The sequence below is a fragment of the Sipha flava genome, unplaced genomic scaffold, assembly GCF_003268045.1.
Source record: "Sipha flava isolate LNK unplaced genomic scaffold, YSA_version1 324_pilon_pilon, whole genome shotgun sequence".
Classification (NCBI taxonomy): Eukaryota; Metazoa; Arthropoda; class Insecta; order Hemiptera; family Aphididae; genus Sipha; species Sipha flava.
Window position 1 is genome coordinate 204,929 of NW_020273009.1, and position 21,516 is coordinate 226,444.

Consider the following 21,516-nt stretch of genomic DNA (forward strand, 5'->3'; position numbering starts at 1 on the left):
CATACCAAATTCCTGCGCACGCCATTGATGAAACACGAACATTACTGTCGGCGCAGCACCGTCGGTCGTCTCTGTTTTCACTCGGACCGCGTGTTGTTGTTATTGTGTACACTCCGACGTAAACACGACGCCTGTATAGACACCAACGGCAATCGGAATACGTCACACCGTTTACGCGCGCAGCACGTTCCGTCTCGGAGAAAAGTATTATATTTAACTGTAACATACTTAAAGGGTACCGAAAGAAATAATAAAACATCGGCAGCGGTCCCGACCCGTTGATACGGATGTTTGCGATTAGCCTGGGAAATCGGCTCTTATTGTCTGTGTGGGGGGAGGAATTAATCACAATTTACCGATCGATTTAAAAAGCTTTCCACGTTCAACTTATATATATATATATTTTACATTTTTACTTGCTGCGTGTATGATAATCGATAAGACGATAAGTATATCAATTAAACAACTATGTTATGTTACATTTTAAAAGTATTGATTTAAACATCGTTTGAATACACTATATTGTATGTATAATCAATATACATTAGTTTATAATGATTTATGGCGATATTGATAATATTGATCTGACTTAACGTGGGGAATAATTTTCTTATATAATTGTACAAACGTAATTTTAACACGAATATTTTATAAAAATTAAAAAAGAGTTTAAACAATATTGAACTTAGGAGGGGGCAAAATGATAATTTTTATCTTCAATATTTTTTGTGGAAGGGCTACTGTCCCCTCGTGCCTCCCCTAATGCCGCCTAAGAGCTCGGGTCAGCGGCATCTATCACTTGATCCCTGATTCATGAGTTTACCGGCGAGAGTGTTACGGTGCACATGTATCATTACATTATCGCGCACACGCACGTTACAAGCACACTCGAATTCGCACTCGTTTTGAACCGTCCTGTATACATGCCAGATTACTTAACATAAATATATATGTTATTATCCTTACACATTTCCACTCTCCGGAGAAGTGGGGGTCTCCTTCCGTCCGAGTTCATTCATCTCTCGACGTGTGACGCAGTGTTACCATCGATCGTCCGCGGGCAACGGACTCTGAGAAAACAAATTTTTTCGTCTTCTCTTGTACATTTTTCGGACCGGTTTTCGAAAATTCGTACCGGTAAACAATTTTGTTTTTTATTTTAAACCGACTGTTTAATATTCAGTAATACACACGCCAGTAACTTCCCTCCGGACCCCGACGTCAAGTTCTACTGAGCACTATCCACTGCGGTACGACGTTGGTTTAATGAAAACACGCATTAACACTTGACATAGTATTTTTGTGACACACAATTTTCAATTTGGTAAATTATAGTTTTAATATCTTCACGTTCTACGATTAAATAATATTTATTGCCATAAATATAATCAATCGACTGCACAAAAATGGTATTAATTGTAGGTATTATAACTATGTGATTCACGAATTGTCACTAAATATTTCGTTTTATTTAAATACGTATATACAATTGTTCTAATATACTGATTTTCCGATTTTAATGAACTCCGTAATTATTTTTATAATTCATGTAATTATAATTTTTTTTTATTCGAAATCCTATATTTTAAAAATGCATAATTATTTTGTGGCGCACACAGAAACTGGAAGGACTTTTGTATACTTCATGTACTGAGTGTACACCTTTTAAATCATTCTAAGTATCAGATCATTTTTTTTTCAATTTCTAAAATTGCGCGTTGCTAACGTTGAGAAAATATTATATTATGTTTAATGTAAACCATTTAATAGCATCGGATTTACATTCAGAAAACGGTTTTACTGTTGCAATGATAACTAAGAAACGAAAGTATATGTTCAATTTAATTGAAATATAGTACGGTATAAAGTGCATAATAAGAAACAAAATAGTTGTAATAACGTATATCGTAATAAAATGAAAGCCGATATTTTCATTAAGACTAATTATATATGACTAATTTTGTTCATTGAAGGGTCATAATTGGTCAGGAGGTTTTAAATTTTAATAATTCCACATCAAGAAGGTTAGGTATACACGATTTATAAAAAAAATTGTGTTATTCGATTGTTGATGGTAGATATCCGCTGTGAACTAAAATTATAGCGCAATTAAGAAAAATGTAATTGCATTTCATTACATATAATTAAGAAAAAATAAAAATAAAAAAAAATGAATTCAGGACTATGCCTTTAATATGTGACAGGCGACTCCGTACCGAAATGAGTTACTAGTTTTTAACGGAGGAACCAATTATCGTTTAACTCAAGGTTATATTATATAAAACGTTATGACCCGTTCAAACAATTCACATGGGATCATAATCTAATTGAACTTCATTAAGGCCACCCTTACTACGGTGGTCTGACGATGTAATAAGATCCTGTCCTCGAAGTCCATTTTAGGTTGTTAACGGCTGTCCGAATAGTTAAGTTGTTTTTCTGTTGGTCCTAACAATAAAATGGCGAGTGCGATTTTATTGTTGCTCGCCATAGAAGTACAAAACGTGCGAATGTTTATGTTTCATAAGAATATATAGTTTCAACATCGACGGAGTGGTATTTTTCCGTAGAAATACATTTGTTGTACCTTTGGGAAAAATTATTTTTGTCGATTTTTTTTACTTCCCGTTTACTTTTTTGAATACTTTGCAGATTTACTGTTAAGAGTACACATTTTTGACCATTTTTTTACTTGCTTAGTTGAAAACGATATGTTTCATCAACATGCACCTATGTATAAAGTGAAGTCCAATGGTATTGAAATAGATCTAGCACTTTATATCGTTTCAAAAATAAGTAATAATCATTTTTCACCTTTAGAATACTGCTATTAAAAAAAATAAATGTCAGTTAATTTACTGTTCAACAGTGAAATACAATTGATTAAATGCTCTATGTATAGTTTTTTTTTTTTAAATTTACCAACCGAGTCAATCTGATGAACTTATTTTGATTTCACTGTTTCTATTCGGTTGACGAAGATTTTAAAATAATTTGGGTGTCACCAATGCTTACTCAAAAAACAATAATAATAACATTTTTTAACAAAAATACAAAATCAAGCACACGAATAGAATATCGTTAAATAATAATATTTTTATTCGGTTAACTTTTTCTACTTTGGTGCAAATGTTCCTTTCGACAAATTTAAAAGTAAAATATATTTTGGACCCATTAAAGTTTAACGTTCACCGACAGGTAGTTACTTGTACGTTGCTCAAGACATGCGGTTTCGTCATACAGGTTGTAAAATATGTCATTCGAATCGCAAGTTTGTATATGATACAGTTTTATATAATATTTATTTTTCTTTTGCTTTCAGCAGATAAGGACAGATACAACCAATCGTGTCTTAAAATCTTGCCACGTTACTGGCGTACCTAGGTATAGAAGTCCTTCAGCGTGGTATTTTATCTGAACATTTTACATATTATACGCGTCTGATGGGGTTAAGTTTCTATTACAGTCATTCGTCGTACATTTATCAGGTGTGCACCGCAGTGATGGTGTATGTATTTCTTCTACGATCGGTACAAAACGGCCGCGATCTACTTTATCTCATTCATAGAAATAACGGATACCCGCAACGTGTTAGCACGTAAATTGTTACGCGGATCGATCAAAAACCGCACCTGTACGGTGAACGAATGCTATTATAACGCGCGCATTCGTTTCGATGGCGTTCGAACGTTTTCGACACGCGGTGATTTCGACGTACACGAGCTGATCGTAAGCGTGGTTAGGTTTACGTTGCGGCCATTCTGTAGGGACGTCGCCCTTCCGGAAACCGTGTGCTATTTCGGGACGCGTTGGCTGCACACCAGCGCGCGGCAACTCTCCCTCGCACCCGAAACGCAACTCGGGTCGATCCAGAGGACGATCGTCGGAGAACGTTAGAAAATTTTACTGCACGTTTCCGGTGACTGCGAACAGGAATCGATTGTATCGGTGTGAACGCCCGAAATCTGAAATCACCGTCCAGTCGGTCCCGTCCGATTGATTAATCGAATAAAACGGTTATTTGTTCTCGTAGCCATCATTGCTTACGCCGTTCGTTCGAAACCGAATTTTTACGAAATCCCGATCGATGTTTTAGTGTAAAAAAAAAAAAAAAAAAAAAATAAGAGAACGCGCTCGTGGTCCAACAAGAGTTTCTCGAGTACCGGATAAAACGATTACGGCACCGAACTCGGACCGTTTTATTACGTTCCGGGCGTACTGCGTTCCGTCTACTGCGCGTTACACACGTTTTGATATTGGAACGAAATGAGAAAATCATTACGTGCAGCCGAATGGCGTGGTTTTGTCGTACCATCAACAACAACAACAACAACAACAACAACAACAACAACAACGGCATTATGCGAGAACCGAAATGGCGACGAAAGGGTAAACGCGTTTCGCTTGAAACGGATCCGACGGTCCCGTGTGTTACACATTGGTACGAGTACGTAACTATGAATGTCGGTCACGACCAGACTTGGGTAAAATACTTTTTAAAAGTATTTAGAATAAATACTCGAATACTTACGAGAAATAGTATTCCGAATATGTATTCAAATACTTTATAGAAATTGTATTCCGAATAATTTTAAAATACTTCTAGTTTTCATACTATAAAAATAATAGATGTCCACTCAACAGAAATATTTGAAACTGTAGACTAAATATATGTTATTTTATTGTGTTTTACATTACATAACTGTTATAGTTTATGGTTTACAATAATTATAAATACCTGGTATTAGTTTATACATGATACGACGGAGAAGTAATAAAATAATTTAAAAAAGAGATGATTTGACGGTATTCGAAATACAGTATTCAGAATACTCGTTAGAAGTATTCATAATACTTTATTGAATACTTTCAAAAAAAGTATTTAAAAAGTATTCTGAATACAGTATTCGGAAAACTACCCAAGTCTGGTCACGACGTTGCGTTACGTTTCGTTGTTACGGTTGTTCGGTGTGCTGCGACCGCGGTGGAAATCAACGTTTTTTTTTACGCACACCGCAAACGAATTAGCTAACCGAAGATAGAGTTGACCGGTTAACTGGTGGTCTAGTCGACCAGGGTTTTCAATTCGTCGGCTACGAGATCGCCTCGCTTTATTTTTCACACCGAGACGTGTAGTTCTCCTACGGAGGAGTGTAGTCTTACCGCGCAGGAGAAACGAAAAAGCGAAAACCATTTGCAATATGTTTGTTTTAAATTGGATCCGGAACAGTAAATTGCCGCGTCGAGAATTATGTTTAATTGTACCCGTACCCACGACGTACGTACCTATAGGTACACGCGCGGTTGTCGGAACTTTCGTCTGATATGTTATTCAAAAATATTACATTTAAAGAGCGATTTCATTTCGCGTTAAATACTAGATTATGCGACGGCGTACAGGTACGCTTTCTAAAACTTTCAAGTGAATGGGCGAACATTGAAATAATTCGTTGAAGTTATAAACTTTAAATTGTGATCGAAGCAACACCCGTGCACGGGTCGTATGCTGTTATCTGTGCTTTTTAACACAACTGACTTGCGTTTTATCTCATGAAATGAACTTAATTTTGTGTACCTTTAAGTAGTATTTACTGGTATGTTTGCCGTGTGTAGCCCTGTGGAAAATCGTCTCTCAAAACAACTAAAATAATAAACCGCACAAATTGAATCATAATTTAATTACCTACTATAAATTATATATTAGTTAGGTACCTAAGTAAGCAAAACAAATTTTATTTCAATACTAAAACGTAATTTACAAGGTTTAAACCATTTTTATTAATAATTAATAACGAAATAAATTCTTCAAATCTACCGCCTTAGGTTATAAAAATATTATAATACTTATAACTACGTCACTGCCATTAAGGGATTGCACCCGGCGCTTTACTCGGTTATCGTATAAAATTGCAACAGTAACATATCAATACATATATCACACTGCTATAATTAAAATAAATTATCATTTTTTTTTCCCGTCAGGAACGTCTTATACGCTATACTATATACAATAATATAAAAGATAACCTAACCTATAAACTTGCAGTAATATTCTGAATAATTCTCCTCGACCGTCCGAGCACGCACATTCTATTACATATGCATACAAACGCTGAATACTGTAAATTATGCTTTATACACTCAGGCATCTCGCATTCCACTCCTTGTTAGTTCCCGCGAAACACGAATAGGACGAAAATAATAATATTGTAAGTATTTTTTTAAAATTATTTTTATTAATTTTGCTTTTGTTCGCGAGATATTATCTTTATTTGCACATCGAACGTTCGAAGTTTTCGGTTGATGCACACGGTTCAGCTGGGTTCGTCTACGTAAATAATAAGTCTTACGCGGTATTCCGTCCCGGTATAGAATCATAATTTCGTACCCAAAACCGTGTGCACGGTGTTGCCATACACGTATATAAACTATAACGTTTGTTTTCGTACGCTTGAGTTTTTTAATAATTTTTTTTTTTTTTATTCTATTTCAAACCGTTCCATTGTTACGCGAATTTAATTAATCGGGCTCCCAGTGGTAATTTTACACATCGGTACGAAAACGGTACGCGCTCAGGTACTTATGACGTACGAATCACACACCTTTCTGTTGGATCGAAAACTTTTCGGCTTGTTTTCGAATAACAATACGTGTACCCGTTCAAGGTCACTATTATAATATTATTCTGCACGCACGCTGGAGCGCGGCCAAATCAAATCGAATAATAACAATATTTTTCTTCTACACCGCCCACCCGCTGCTGCAGTGTCCATAAGAACTTCGTGTAAATTATAATACGTAAAAATAAAACCCATAACGTTGTACACGATAATAATAGTATTAAGTTATGTTATACGGCGAAGAAAAATAAAAATCACGTACATTATACGAATGATGTTTGCGTACAGCGTTATACCCGCGCTCCGTAGATCGTTTTGCGGTGGTGTAGCGATCAACTGATTTACACGGTAAAAAAAAAACTAATATCGAATTAATTCATCGATAATATTCGATTCCAGTATCGTTTAATGCCTCCTTCGATCATTCGACCATGAGCTACATTATTTGTCATCAAATTTGCTTACTGCGTTATTTACACATTATTTAAACGGTCTATTATTTTCCAGTAAAACGATAATAATAATATTTTGCTGATAACAGCTGGCGCCGGAGTCGAGTGAACATCGAGCCATCCCCGTACGAGTGGGCGTCCGCGAAAAGCCGCTGAACACGTCGCACAGTGGTCCGAAAACGAAAATATTTGGCCAAAAATGATTTTTTTGAATTTCAAAATATTAAAATCTTTCTTTTGTATATCATTTCTATAGAACTTAAGGTATACAACTGTACAACAATAATGGCATAATGTATTTATATTCATGGAAAAATAATACATTTAAGTAGTAGTAATTTAAGTAAGTAAATAAATTATTTTAACAAATACTGCGATTTTCGGTTCGGTAATCATTTCTTTATTAAATTGTCCCCACCAAATAAAATAAAAGTCAACCCAAATGTTTTCGTTTGATATATATATATATATATATAATGTATGAATTACTGATATTATTTAATGACCCAATTATTATATAATGATTATTATCGACCCGTAATAATAGTGGAAATGTATACATTTCTAAATATTACAAAGATAAATCCATAGGTATTTAAAATCTATAAAATTAATAATATTTTTTACCGAGCTTCACAGACATATTGGTATGATCTACTAAATCTACAGAAAAAAATTGTGTAGTATTTAGCTGCGCATATTTGTTGTAGTAAGTAGTTGAATTTTGGTGAACCAATCATTTTATCGTGAAAAATTTTTATTTACAAAATAAAAAAAAAATTATAAATATGGCTTTAATTCCTAAAATTACACGAATGATAGTAGTAATGAATATTCAGAATAATATAATTTACATAAATTAACTATTTTTAAATATATTATAATAACAAATATTTAAAAAGGAATAATATTATATCATTTTATGATTACCATTAAAAATATTTTATTCCCTATAAAACACACAAAAATATAAACACCCTAAAAATCAATTAAAAATGAAAATATTGTTTAATTAATTTATACTATATTATTTTTAACTAGTTTTGAAAAAATTAGAATTTTGGTCAACTATTTTCATTTTTAGACCACTGTGCGTTGTCTACACCGTGCTACTGGTGAACACGTGCGTGAGATCACTTTATTTACGTTGCCCGTTCTAAACATGTTCACTACTCGCGCTCTGTACACCGCTGCGAGCGTACCCTTTCGACTCTCCCCGTCTACGCGTCACGACCTCGAAAGAAATTTCAGCAGTGGCGGTGCATGGTTAATTTTTTTTTTCTTCTAGACAGAGCCAATAGGATGTCAATAATTACAACGTAGGTCCACAACAAATAAAATAAAATAAGATTTCAGTAAAAAAAAATTACATGAGCCAATTATAGTACGTTTTAAAGTTTTAAATGATTACTGTGCACTATGGTAAATTTATTTTATTTATATTTTCAATTGCTCGGACAATTGAATAGGTGTCTAATAGGTTCGTTTATCAAATAATTTGTGGAAAAATGATGAGGGATAAAGAAAGGAATGGTGGTTCTTGTTGCCCGTTGGGGTACCTTAAAAAGTAAAAAAGACAATATACAACATTGACACCCAATAGACCACTTATGCATTTAATTACAGCAGTGTGCCTACGCTCATCTAGGGAGGAAAGGCCAAGCAAGTTAGCTACTGGAGCATAATCATGTAGAGGACAATGCGTTTTGAGTATGGAGCTGACAAAACGCAAAGACTTTCGCTTAATTCGCTCAAGCTGCACTGAGCCAACAGCAGTACAAGGATCCCGGACTACACGACCATATTCAATAATAGGTCCGACAACAGAATAGAACAATCCTTTAAGTGAAACTCCTTGCTTAAAATCTTCAGTCAATCGCATGATAAAACCGATTGCTTTAAATGCTTTGCAGCACACAAAATCTATATGCAACTTGGGTTCAAGATAATAACTAAATTTAATGTCAAGATCCGTAATAGAATTCAAATCACGCGAAATACTTATTTCATCAATTCTAGTTCTACAGTTGGTAATCAATTGGTAGTTGTATCCTGTGATACACCAAATCAGAAAGTCTATTGATGTCAGCATGCAACTTCAGACAGTCCTCGATTGAGCGTGTTCGCATAACGAGTTTATTGACGTCAGCAAAACATAGAAAACGGCAGTGGTAGACAACATTATGGACACTGTCAATAAATAACGGAAAAAATATATATAAATATATAGGAGATAGATGAACCCTCCAGGGGACACCAGATGAGGCCAAAACTGTTTTAGACTTAATGCCGAACACCTTAGCCCATTGATATCTGTCAACGTGTTTAGCCGCCATTGGATTTCAGCGCGTACACACACGGGCGTACGCGGCGCGAATCGTTTAGCTTTGGGTTATTTACGACGGACGCCGTTTGCGAATTCGGTGTTGCGTTGCGCGGACGATCGTCGTGTTGTTGTACTCGACTGTTTGATTATTTTCTCATATCGATCAAACGGCGGTAAACGTACTTTACCGTTCCGTTAGTAAAGAACGACGACGACACTTGGTAAAAATAATGGTTTTCAAGTAGCATTTGTAATTATATCACTACGGTTAATCGTATTCTTTCACCATGGTTACTAACATTGTCATCATCATCATCATCATCATCGTCATAATTTCTTTAGCTTTTTATTATTATTACTATTACTTTCCAACGTCTCGATTCCGGTAGTGAACAGTAATCAACAAGAACGCTAATTATTTTCGCTCTCAAAGCGATAGGAGTGCAATAGGAGTTCAGTACGAGATTATTTTTTTCTCCTCAGAAACATAATGCCCGTTTGATTTCAAGATTTCCGATTACATTTCTCGAGGCTTTCATTGCGTTCGATCCCACTGTGCCGCCGGTTCATTCGATAAATAATCGTGTTGTTGCATTTTTCATCAACCCATCACAACTTTTACCTTTTACGAACACTTTCATATGGTGTTTTGATCATTACAATTTAATGAGATTGATTATTGATCGAATAAGAGAAATGGTCTAGGACAGGGTCCTCCGGACTATGTCCCGCGAACAAGTCTTAACCGGTAACCATCTTTCTTCTCTCAAGGATGGTAAATACTTTAAAAATATTTGTGTAATATCCAAATTCGTTGTTGTACGCACGTGTCAATTATCGCCCGTACCTTAATTTACAAGTTGAACGATTACACTTAAACCCAACGCTGAGAGAGATTAGCTACATTAACAACATTTTTTTGTCCGAATCTGCCCGAAAAATAATTTTTGACCTTAAATCCAATTTCAACTACGTTTATCTGACCTTTACGCTAAATCTGAAGAAATAAATAGGAAATAAATAGAAATTACTATTTAATATTTTTATGGCCCTCGATCAAAAAGTTTGGAGACCTCTGGTACGGATAATGTACTAGTAAAAATTATTGCCAGTTTAGCAATAAATTATTGCATTTGAATGGTACACGTATAAATATTGGAAGAGTTATGACTATAACTGTTGTGTAATTTTACTCACCTACCTAGGCAAAGAAGTTACAATGATAATATATCGTTATACATAACAATATGAATAAAGCATAATATGATTATAATGTAAAAGATCTATTTGAGAAATTAATATTAAAAACGTTCTATATTTTTATATGACATTTTCACGCGTATGAATCGATTAGTATAGCTGAATGTTTTCCGCGAGATCACCTGTTTTCGAATCAATTTTAGATTTCAAAATACTATCACCATATTATTACATGGATGTGTTATAAAAAATGTAAAAGAAAAAATATTTAATTTAAAACAGTCGATTTAATTTTGTATTATTTTTTGCAAAATATCATTTGACGAATTATCATCTCAACGTGAGTAACTTATGATCAAGATAATACAATATCAAGAGCATTCCTTTTTATCATCTCCACCTGGCATTCGAACCATCATTGTTCAACGCTATGGGCAAATAACCAGTCGTGTGCATTTAATTACTATATTTTATATTTTAAGTAATGAACATCATTTTATAGCTCATTTGATAGTTATATATTTTATGATATCGATGATCCTTTCAAATCACATAACATAACTATCAATACTGATTAGAGTACATTTTACAGGGGATGTCTAGTCAACTAAAACACAAAGATTCTATCGGCGGAGATTCGCTATCGTTAACGAATACCGAATAATCACATCACATCACTTAGTGTTTTATTATATTATAAGACTGTAGGGAAAAAAGAAAATTCAAAACTCTTTGAAATTTTTAAGTTACACTACATGAAATAATCGTACACAACGCACAAATTTTATTACAAAAGCGAAATTTATTACTCCGAAAACATAAAAACAAGAGTTAAGAAATCGCGTTTTATATTCGTTTCACTTTTTTTTTTAAAAACATCGCGTCCATGCTATTGTGTTTTATTGTACTCGGTTTTTAAATGGCTTTCATTTCAAGGACACGTGGGGTAGCCGACTCGGTGGATATTCAGTTCGAACACAATGTGCTGGGGAACAAAAAACAACCTGAGCGCACACGGTCAGTTGGTTTGCGAATTCACATAATAAACACGTACCTATGCGTGTAAGGTATATAACAGAGGAAGATAGTTTGGCAGAGAGAAAGAGAGGGAAAAATAAGTCTGAGCGAATTCGGTTTATATGTACCACCGCGTGGTGGCGCGTCTACGTTCATTGCTAACCTAAATACTTCATGAAGGACTACCGGTGAGGTGTGTGTGTGTGTGTGTGTGTGTGTGTGTGCGTGTGTGTTGTATAGGGGAGCCATGAATATTAAAAACCATATGGAATTGCACGAGTGGTCGTGTTAGAAAAGGAGCAGGAAGAGAGGAAAAACGAGAGTTCTCTCGAATATTATGTTATACACGGTACGTATACGCACACGAATCACATATATCTTATATGTATATATAGGGTGTTTCAAAAACAACGCAGGATATACTTCAGCTATAAATTAAATTTATTTTTTTTTAAAAAAAACGTAACAAATATATCATTCTCTTCAGGAGAGATTAAAGTTTAACAGTGAAAAATAATATCGGGCATATGACCGTGCCTACTATATAGATGACCTACAGGCGATTATTATTTTCATAAAATGTATCATGACTCGATCACACATTGTCCCATCAAGTTCGTTGAGGACGCGAGGAATTTCTTGTTTAGGTTCCGATACGTTTCGAAATTTGTTCTGGTAAACTCGTGACTTAGTGTGTCCCCATAAGAAAAATTACACCCGGCATCAAGTTGCAAAATCGAAATGGGTAGTTTTGGTCTCCACGCAACGAGATTAGTTTGTCCAGGAACTTCTCACGCAGCAGAGTGATTGTTTCTCTTGAATCGTAACAGTGTAACTTGTAGCAGATCCTGCGTCGTTTTTGAGACACCCTATATATATATATATTTAAATGTCGGCCCTCCTCTTCCGGAGCAGCAACACCAGCAGCTGCAAACCGCGATGACCTTCGCGTATATAGATTCGTTTTTTACGTGCGCAGACGACGTATATACTATATGTTAGTTTGGTGTGCGTGCGTGCATGCGTGTGTGTGCGTGTGTGCGTGCGTGCACAAACATGAAAATAATTTTTTCATCGTTATTACTGCAGTGTTACTAGGAATCCTTAGGGTCGATGAGCGGTAGCCAACGCGTCGATCCCATTATTAATATTATATTCTCATGCGCTCACGAAGTACAGTGCGTCGGAACACGTCTCAAGGTCTTCAAGGATCATTACCACTGCAGTATTAATAATATAATATGTGTGCATATACACATATACCGCGCACGTGTAGAGTTCCGCGACAGCATCGCGTTAACCCTTTCGTTTTAAAACCGTCTTCGTTCTACGTCGGTCGTGCGTCGCAACGATTAAAACGAGTGTATATTTTAAAAAATCCTATCCGTCTTTCGAAAAATCGAACCGTTTTGACTGCACGCGCGCATTAGCCGCGGTATATAAATATAAATGTGTGTCTGTATGCGAGTGTGTGCTCGCGCGCGCGCGCGCGCGTGTGTGTGTGTGTGTGTGTGTTGTATACATCGCACCGGAGCAGTGGTGTAATCGTATTACGAGTTACGCGTTGCAGTAGGTCAAACTCTATGAATTGCTTTACCTACCGCAACAACTTTCCGTTACGTACACAAATAATTTTGCTTTCGTGACAACGCTGATTCACGGACGAAGAAGTTTTTTTCCGTTCTGTTTCTAAACGGGTTAAAGTTGTCAGTTTTTTCGCTTGACCGTGACTGAGACTTACGCGAAATCCGTCGACCGGTCGATCGTGTTTACAATTACTGACCACTGACGTATTCGCGCAAGACTGTTGGTGGATAATATAATATATTGTAATGATAACAAACATTGGACCCACTGTATTAACATATTATTCAATGTACAGGGTATGCCATAAGATACAGATGGATTTGGAAGAGGAAAAAAGAAAATTCAAAAACTGATTCTATTCCGCGGATACACAGCGCTTGATGATAATCGTGATTTATACGATCATACGTCACCATAACTGTTTGCTGATTTGAAAACCATGTTGCCAACTACATTGAGCTACCGATACCGTCGGTTTCAGACCCACTCTCTTTGCCACCCTTAATCTCTTTATCACTGGTTAGCTGATCCAAATCTGTCCGTTTATCATGGCCCATTCTGTGTATGTTTAATACGTATGGTTCACGTTTTAATATTACGTCAAGTTATCAGTGTAATTACTGCAGTGGTGCACATTTTTAAAATTTTTCATCGTTTAAATACCATTCTATATAATAATATCTATTATAAAAAGGGAGTGGGCATCGCGTGCACGTACATATTTAAATTCGTTTTGTTTTGTTTCTTTAGTTTTTAAATGTACTACCAACTGTTTTAAAACTCAGCATATATATGTATTTAATAGTCTGCAGAGAAAAAGAGACTTAGTAAAAAGGATAATTAAACTGTATTATGTACTCAATAACTGCACATCATAATAGGAAACCATAGCTGCTGCGTCTTCTTTAAATATTGCAACGCTTACGTTATTATTATAACGGCGATTCGAAGTTAGTCGGTGGATTACACGCTCAAAGCTTATTGAGTCATTATTTACATGCCGCTATCGTCACTCCATACGATCGCCACAGAAATAAGTCTCTCGAAGTTTTTTACTGTACAAACTTACTTGCGTTACCTCCGTCCCTTCCACACACGTTACACTCAATACCATTAATTAATCAATGGTAATACCGTCATAATAGTTAAACTGCGTGCTCAACAATACTGGTGACTTTTTAGAAGTCATGTAATACATGTCGTGTAACGCGTTTGCTTATCGCGCTCAGTCCGCACAGACGTATTATTGTTATAAATTAAAATTGATTTTGCCACGGCACGAGGTGCATAAAACGTAGTTATTTGCTGCCACTCGATTACAATGTTACACCGTTTTTATTTATACTTTTCGAGGCGGAACAGTACGTTGCACATTGTACACCATGGTGTATTGGTAAATATTCGGTATATTTGCAGGTGTACGCATTAAAAAATATGGATACTAAAATAAATTTTTTCGCTGCGCTCGAGAATTATTTATCCCTCGAAACGTTCGAAATATTATAATTAACCCTTTGCACCTACATATTTATAATGTTTTATACCCACGTATACGTACCAATACACCCCTGCACACTATACACGTGATGTCCAACCTTTTTGTTCTCGGCCGACCACTTCAACGAACGATTATCATATTACGATGTACAATTATCAGCACGTAACGTATACATATTGTTTCGTCATTGCTGTTGAACGTTCTTTACGCGACAAAAGCGGCGCGCGCAAACGGAACAGTATTGAAATCATTCGTCGATCGAAGCATGCGAGTTGTCCGTCGCGTACGATGAATTGCGTGCGAAAAGTTCGAGTTGCATTCGGAACACTGCGGTTAAACATAGTATAACGTAGTATACCACATATAAGACCGTAGTGGTAATAATACGATAAAAATAATAGCAATAAAAAGTTTTTTTCATACGTTTAATGCTGAAAATAAATCTCGAACCCTAACATTATACGCGACGTGTACTCGACTTGACGGGCGTCGTTCATAACTGCACACTTTCAAAAAACAGGTCGTCGTTCAAAACCGCACGCTTTTATATCTTAATCCCACATATTTTCGCCAAATTAAACCGTTCAATACCGGACAAATTTATGTATATATTAATTACGTATACATTTATTTAAAATAACATGAGTGCATCACGAGACCGAGCGTGGTCACTTGCTCGCTGCGCTCGCTCGGACAGTTAAAAACAAAAATTCCCCCTCCCTCCCCCCGATTTGTTATGCAACATCACCACAAGTAGATCCCAGGATAAAAAAAAAAGATTTTGTATGGGACTCATACAAAACCGGCAACGTGAACTGTACATTCAAAGTGTGCAGAGGGAACTGTTATCCAAATGTGTGCGGTTTTGAACTACCGACCTTTCAAATTTCCTTTTTTAACAATAGAATAAATATGAACGGTATTGAACGATGTAAAATGTATGGTTATGAATGGTAAGTGTGCGGTTTTGATGACTGCCGGACTTGACGTGTTCCGACGTATTTGTGTATTCAAACCAATAATGAGCAGTTATTAAAACGAATAATCGGTCGCAAGTGCAACGATACCGCGGTATCGGTCGGACGCGCGTTACTACGAACACAATCGTCACATATATTATTATCAGACATGTTGGTGCGGTATAAGATTTGTTTTTAACGACTTGGTAATATGTTAAGCAAACATACGACGAATCAACGGTAGACGTAGAGAACAGCGTCGCAGCATGTTCGTACGTCGACGCGATTGTCTTCATTAATTTAAACGGTTGAAGCATATTAGATAAATACAAATAGGTTCGATATTGTGGGCTAATATACGCTATACTTCTCCATTCAATGAATGAGAGAGATGTGTCCGATTGAAAACCGTCGACAAAAAACCTCTAACTCTATAGAGTTCATACTTTGGACGCGTTGTTTCCGGTGAATATAGTGCCTGAATGCATTTAATTACGGTTTTTTTTTTTTTTAATTTTTCAATAGAAAATTTATCGATCTAAAATAAACCCAACGAAATAATTACGAATTATTATTTATTAACGAATGTAATACACATTGGTAGTTAAAAATTCGGTAATATGATTCCAATTGCATAAGCCCTTTGTTGTGTTGCTCGAATTTCGTAAAAATATGGAAGCCTGTTGGTATTCAAAAAAACGAATTATGATTTCAGATCTGTGTAATTTAAATATATATTGAATATCTGTACAAAGAACATTATTAGATTTTTTTCACGTGAAATTTGATTACTAATAGAAAACTGTTTTATTTTACATCATTGTAATTGTTTTCGAAAATAATTAATTACCTACCAAATTTCGAATTTAAGAATATTAATGGAAATATTAACTATCAGAGCGGCAACTTTTTTAACACGATGTGCGTTATACATGTTATAATAATTTATGATTAGTCTTGTATTACATTTTTCGTGTGTGGAACACATATTATACAACTTAATAAAGTTAAAAAATGTAATTTTTCAGAAAGAAGCTCAATACTGTACACGCGTCCAGAGACAGCAAATCCGAATGGCTGCAAAATGATCAAAAAAGAAAAATACAATTTCAGTAGGATACAATTATTATATATATAACATGGTTAGATGGCCCATCTCATTACAGAGGATAACCTCTTATCGGTGATGGTGGAATACTATAAAGAGCTAAGTGGGTATATATTTATAAATTTTATAATATTTTAGATATTTCGTAAAAAACCGCGTCATATATGACTATAATTCAAAAACATAAATAGACATACCTATAGAACTAATTATTAATTAGAGCTATAGTAATTAAAGCATAAATTGCAATAAATAAATATAATATAAAGAAGTTCATCAAAAATGAAAATAGATAAATAAACAGAAGTCATTTTATACGATTTAATTTTTTTGTTCAGTTCTAATTCCAATCTAAATATGTAAATAAATTATTCATTGTTTTATATTAATTCAGTGAATTATAGCTTATTGTTCTTATTGTACTAACAGTTTATATGGTTTCAAGGAGTTAACTGTTGCTTAAGTGTTTGGTCAATATGGTATTTAAATTAAGGCAATTATTGTATTATTAAATGTGTTTTCTGTTTGTATTTTCAATACTGTAATTACATAATACATGTATATGTATAAAATATATTTTAATTTAATTTGTTTGTTTTGAATAAAGTCTTTTTGTCAAATTTCATAATCTAAAATGAATAAAAGTTTTATTAAAACTAAAAAAAATTATAAAAATATAATATTATAAATTGCCTGTTCTGTAATTAGAATTAATTATTAAACAATTTTTAAAATATTAGGTAAGAGCATGGTCTATACATTTATTGAGGTCTTTAAAGAACAATTTAAATGATAACGAATTTTTATAAATTGTGATAACTGACAAAGAGCATATTGCAGCCATTTGGATCTGTCGTATCTAGACGTTTGTAGTTTTTACCTTTGTATGTTTTATTACTAAAAATATAACGAGAACGTCAAAAATTACTTAACTTGAAGTACTTTAACATGTGGTCACTGCGACTGATTCTGATGTAATGAGATAGTTAATACACAGTTAATTACAAAAAGTATAATAAGTATAAAATGACTTATATACATAGCTAATTCATAGCATTCACATTGTTCGTGATTATTGCAATCGGTTTATTATATAGATAATACGCATTCGCAATGCACTTCGATCGTACGTATAAAAAAACGTCCGCTACACTACAGGCATCTTATGCGTCTACACATTATTTTACATATTCTGTAATAACTCGCGATTAGATATTAGTTGCTATGACTTAGGAATGTATTGTACATAAAATGTATATTAACCTTTGAAAGGCAATCGGTTCAGTCGACTTTTGTGTTTTCGTACGTAGAAAAATCTTGACCGGTGAAGGATCCCAGGTCTAAATATCTACGGAAAAATATCTCCAGTCAAAATATCTCTAGTTAAAAATCGATTAAAAATATCAAAGTTATTGTCGATTAGAGATATTTTGACTGGAGATATTTTTGCGGGGTTATTTTGACTGGTCACCCAGTGGTTGAAGACACGATTTTTTAAGTTTCATACATTTTTACAACGATAAAACTGTTGTTTTTAATTGCACGTACTTCTTTCAAAATGTCAACGCAAGCATTATTACCGAATGTTTTTAAACGTGCAGACGTTATTCAAATAAATATAAATGATCGGATTGGTTCGGTTAAACTTTTCGGGAAGGTCTCACTTAATTCCGCTTTTTATTTCAATCGAAAGTTTGAACACAATTTAGTAAACAGCGTTTTATTGGTTCGGATAAACATTGTCACCTAGTGACTAATTTATGTTAAAAAAAAAATAGGAAGGTAAAGTTGGAAATAAGGAAATGTTGGCTGTTCTTTGCTCGAACATTTTTTTTCGGTATTACATCACATATTAAGCAATATACTGCTTAGCTTGTTGCACTTGCAATCGGTTTATCAGCGTCAGGTATCATCAGTTTCCTACTCAAGAGTATATCATTATATTATGCGTAAGTGCTCGTCAATTCAACGGCGTGTTAAAATGAAATTCTGTATAGTAACTTGCATGTATATAATCAAACGTAGTGTGATGTGATTGGTCGTCGGTAAAGGGATGTTTAACACCGATTGTTTACTAACAAAAGAAAAATCTTTTCGTTTTCGTACAGAGTTTTATCGTTTATGTGTGTGTGTGTGTGTGTGTGTGTGTGTACATTGTACCTACAATATGTGGTATTATGTATAGATGGTATGAGTAATTGTCGTGAAAATTTGAATGAAACCTGTGATATAGGGTCATGCATGAATGTTACAGCGCGTTAGTTATAATAGTTATAATTTATGACCATAAGAACAATAAATACATAAGTCGATAAGTTTAATATGTTGGTATTGTCAAGTTTTATATTTTATTATAGATGAACACAAATTGTATTAGGCTTACGTTTATAAGCAGAACGTTTTGTTTTTATCCATACCATACATTCGTATTTTTTATCATTATTATTATTATTAAACTTTGATTTTTAACATATCTACTTATACATAATTTGTGAACGTTTTTTCAATTTTATTATTTTTCAGATCTGTACAAGTCTGTCAACAATAACATTATCGGATTTAATTTGTGTTTACGCAACAAAATAATTGAACTTATAATAGTCAACATTTGATACTTCATGATAATCCTATATGTGGGTTAAACCTCACATTTTTATACGACAGTAAATTATTTTATTAATTTTACATTTACAGTTATTTTTGGTTTCCGGTTTGAAAACAATACGTTTTATATTGCAAGAAAATATAACGTTGTTGCGTTTACATTGAGCGAATTATCTTGAACACGTTTTAGAGACGTTGACGTTTATATGTCGGCCATATTATAATATCGCTGTTCCCGACGGAAAAACGTTAGTTTTTCAATTGAATTTAAAATCAACATGTACGTAACATGTAAGCATTGGTAATAATTCAACATCGTACAAGTTTTAAGGAAGTCCGTCGAAATCGTTTCCTAAACGGCACCGACCGAACATAATGGTCACTCGGTCCGTGCGCACCGGTTAACAACTGCAAGGCCGTTTGTCGCGTTCGGATTGCCTAACCGGAACGAAGGATAATGAAAAACTCACTTCGAGACTTTATCGACACGGCCAACTCCACCCTTTGCGATGTGGAACTCGACCGAAATGTAGTCGACGTACACCGATATCCACCCCCCCTCGCTGTGGGACAAAATCGTTACTGAGATTTTAAAATTTCATGAAATTTATTTTCTTGAAATATTTAATTTCAACGAAAAATAAAAATAAATATATTGTATCTAAAACTTTATAGTATCATTAATTTGTATGTGAACATTTTTATAAGCTGGTTTATTGTATGTAATATATTTACACATAATTTAGAAGATATTTTACAAATCTATGATATAATAAACAGAGTAGGTACTCTTTAGATTTCTAGTTCAGCATGTTATTTTTATTATTTCTAGTCGTATTTATAACGAACGCAGCAATATAAAACATTAAACGACTCTTCGTTTTGTTTATTGAAATTGTTAAGAATAGCCGTAATTTATTATTGGATGTATTAGATTTTGATATTTATTTTAGACCGATTTTAAATATGCACTAGGAGAATTTGATATAATGATAACGAGAAACAAATATAAAAAATAAATGTTTGAAAAATTAACATAGGAAATATTTTCCGTGTGTAATCAATGCATTATTTACCTAATCATTAATAGACGAACACGTTTAGAAGAAGAAAAAATATTTTTCAATTGTGAAATATTTCAAGAAGAGTGAAGTTTTCGATTTCGAAATTCAAAATTCAAATTTAAAACCCTAATCGTTACGTGCGCGTTCGTTCGCAACTCGTCGACCTAATGTTGCGATTGCACTGCACTGTTCCGAACGTGCTTGCAGCGATGGTAAAAAAAAATAAAAGAAAAAAGTCAATATCTCGCGCGTCCCGTAAAACGGTGCCGCGAAGTGTACAGTGAGGGCATGTGGGGGTTGGAACCCCCCTAGGCTTTTTTAAATGTTATAAAATAATGTTCTTAGTGCGAGGGCGATAAAAACGTAAAAAAAAAAAAAATGATTTTTTTGCAAATGATCTCATCCCCCAATAAATTTATGTATACGCCACTGATGCCGCGCACATGTAGATCAGTAAGTCGGACGGGTACATTGGACCCGTTTCCGATCCGACAATCGAAAAACAAATAAATTTGTTTTGGAACCGACGTGTCCGACTAGTCAATGCGTCGGAAACGGACGAAACGGACAAACGTAGCCGCTGCCTATAACATACACGGTGGTTTTGTTTTTCTTCCGATTAGTCGGATCGTCGGATCGAGTCGGATCGGATTGGAAACGACGGAAACTAAAACTAAATGTGGCCGTAGCCCAAGTCGGACGGCGCGTCGCGTTTGTATATTGTTTCAAACAAACCCCGTTGTCGTGCCTCGTTATTTTATTATTTACGATCTGCCGGTATCGGGGGAAACAATAAAAATTCGGTATTGGCATCGGTTCGACCGCGCCAGGTGCGTTACCGACAAACGTCCGCGGTGGGCCGCGCGCGTAACTATGCGTCGCCGTAACATGAGGCCCTAAGGCGGTTGACTGTTCTGTTATTTATTTTTTATTTCAAACGAAACGCGGAATTAGGAAACTTCACATCTCGACCGAACGTTTTCGTACTGCCCCTTATTATTTTTCGGGAACACTTGCGCCGTGCGCGACTGTCGTAACGGTGGTAGACGAGCAGTTGAAGGCGCTGCGAGGGCAAAACACC

At 34.8% G+C, this 21,516-nt stretch overlaps 1 long non-coding RNA gene across 1 annotated transcript; it reads left to right on the plus strand.

Annotated features, from left to right (window-relative positions):
• Positions 1-1,053: 1,053 nt before the first annotated feature.
• Positions 1,054-20,077, plus strand: LOC112686783. Its single transcript, XR_003148917.1, has 4 exons — positions 1,054-1,324; positions 16,688-16,870; positions 19,291-19,400; positions 19,462-20,077. It is a non-coding gene; the product is annotated as an uncharacterized LOC112686783 (long non-coding RNA).
• Positions 20,078-21,516: the final 1,439 nt, after the last annotated feature.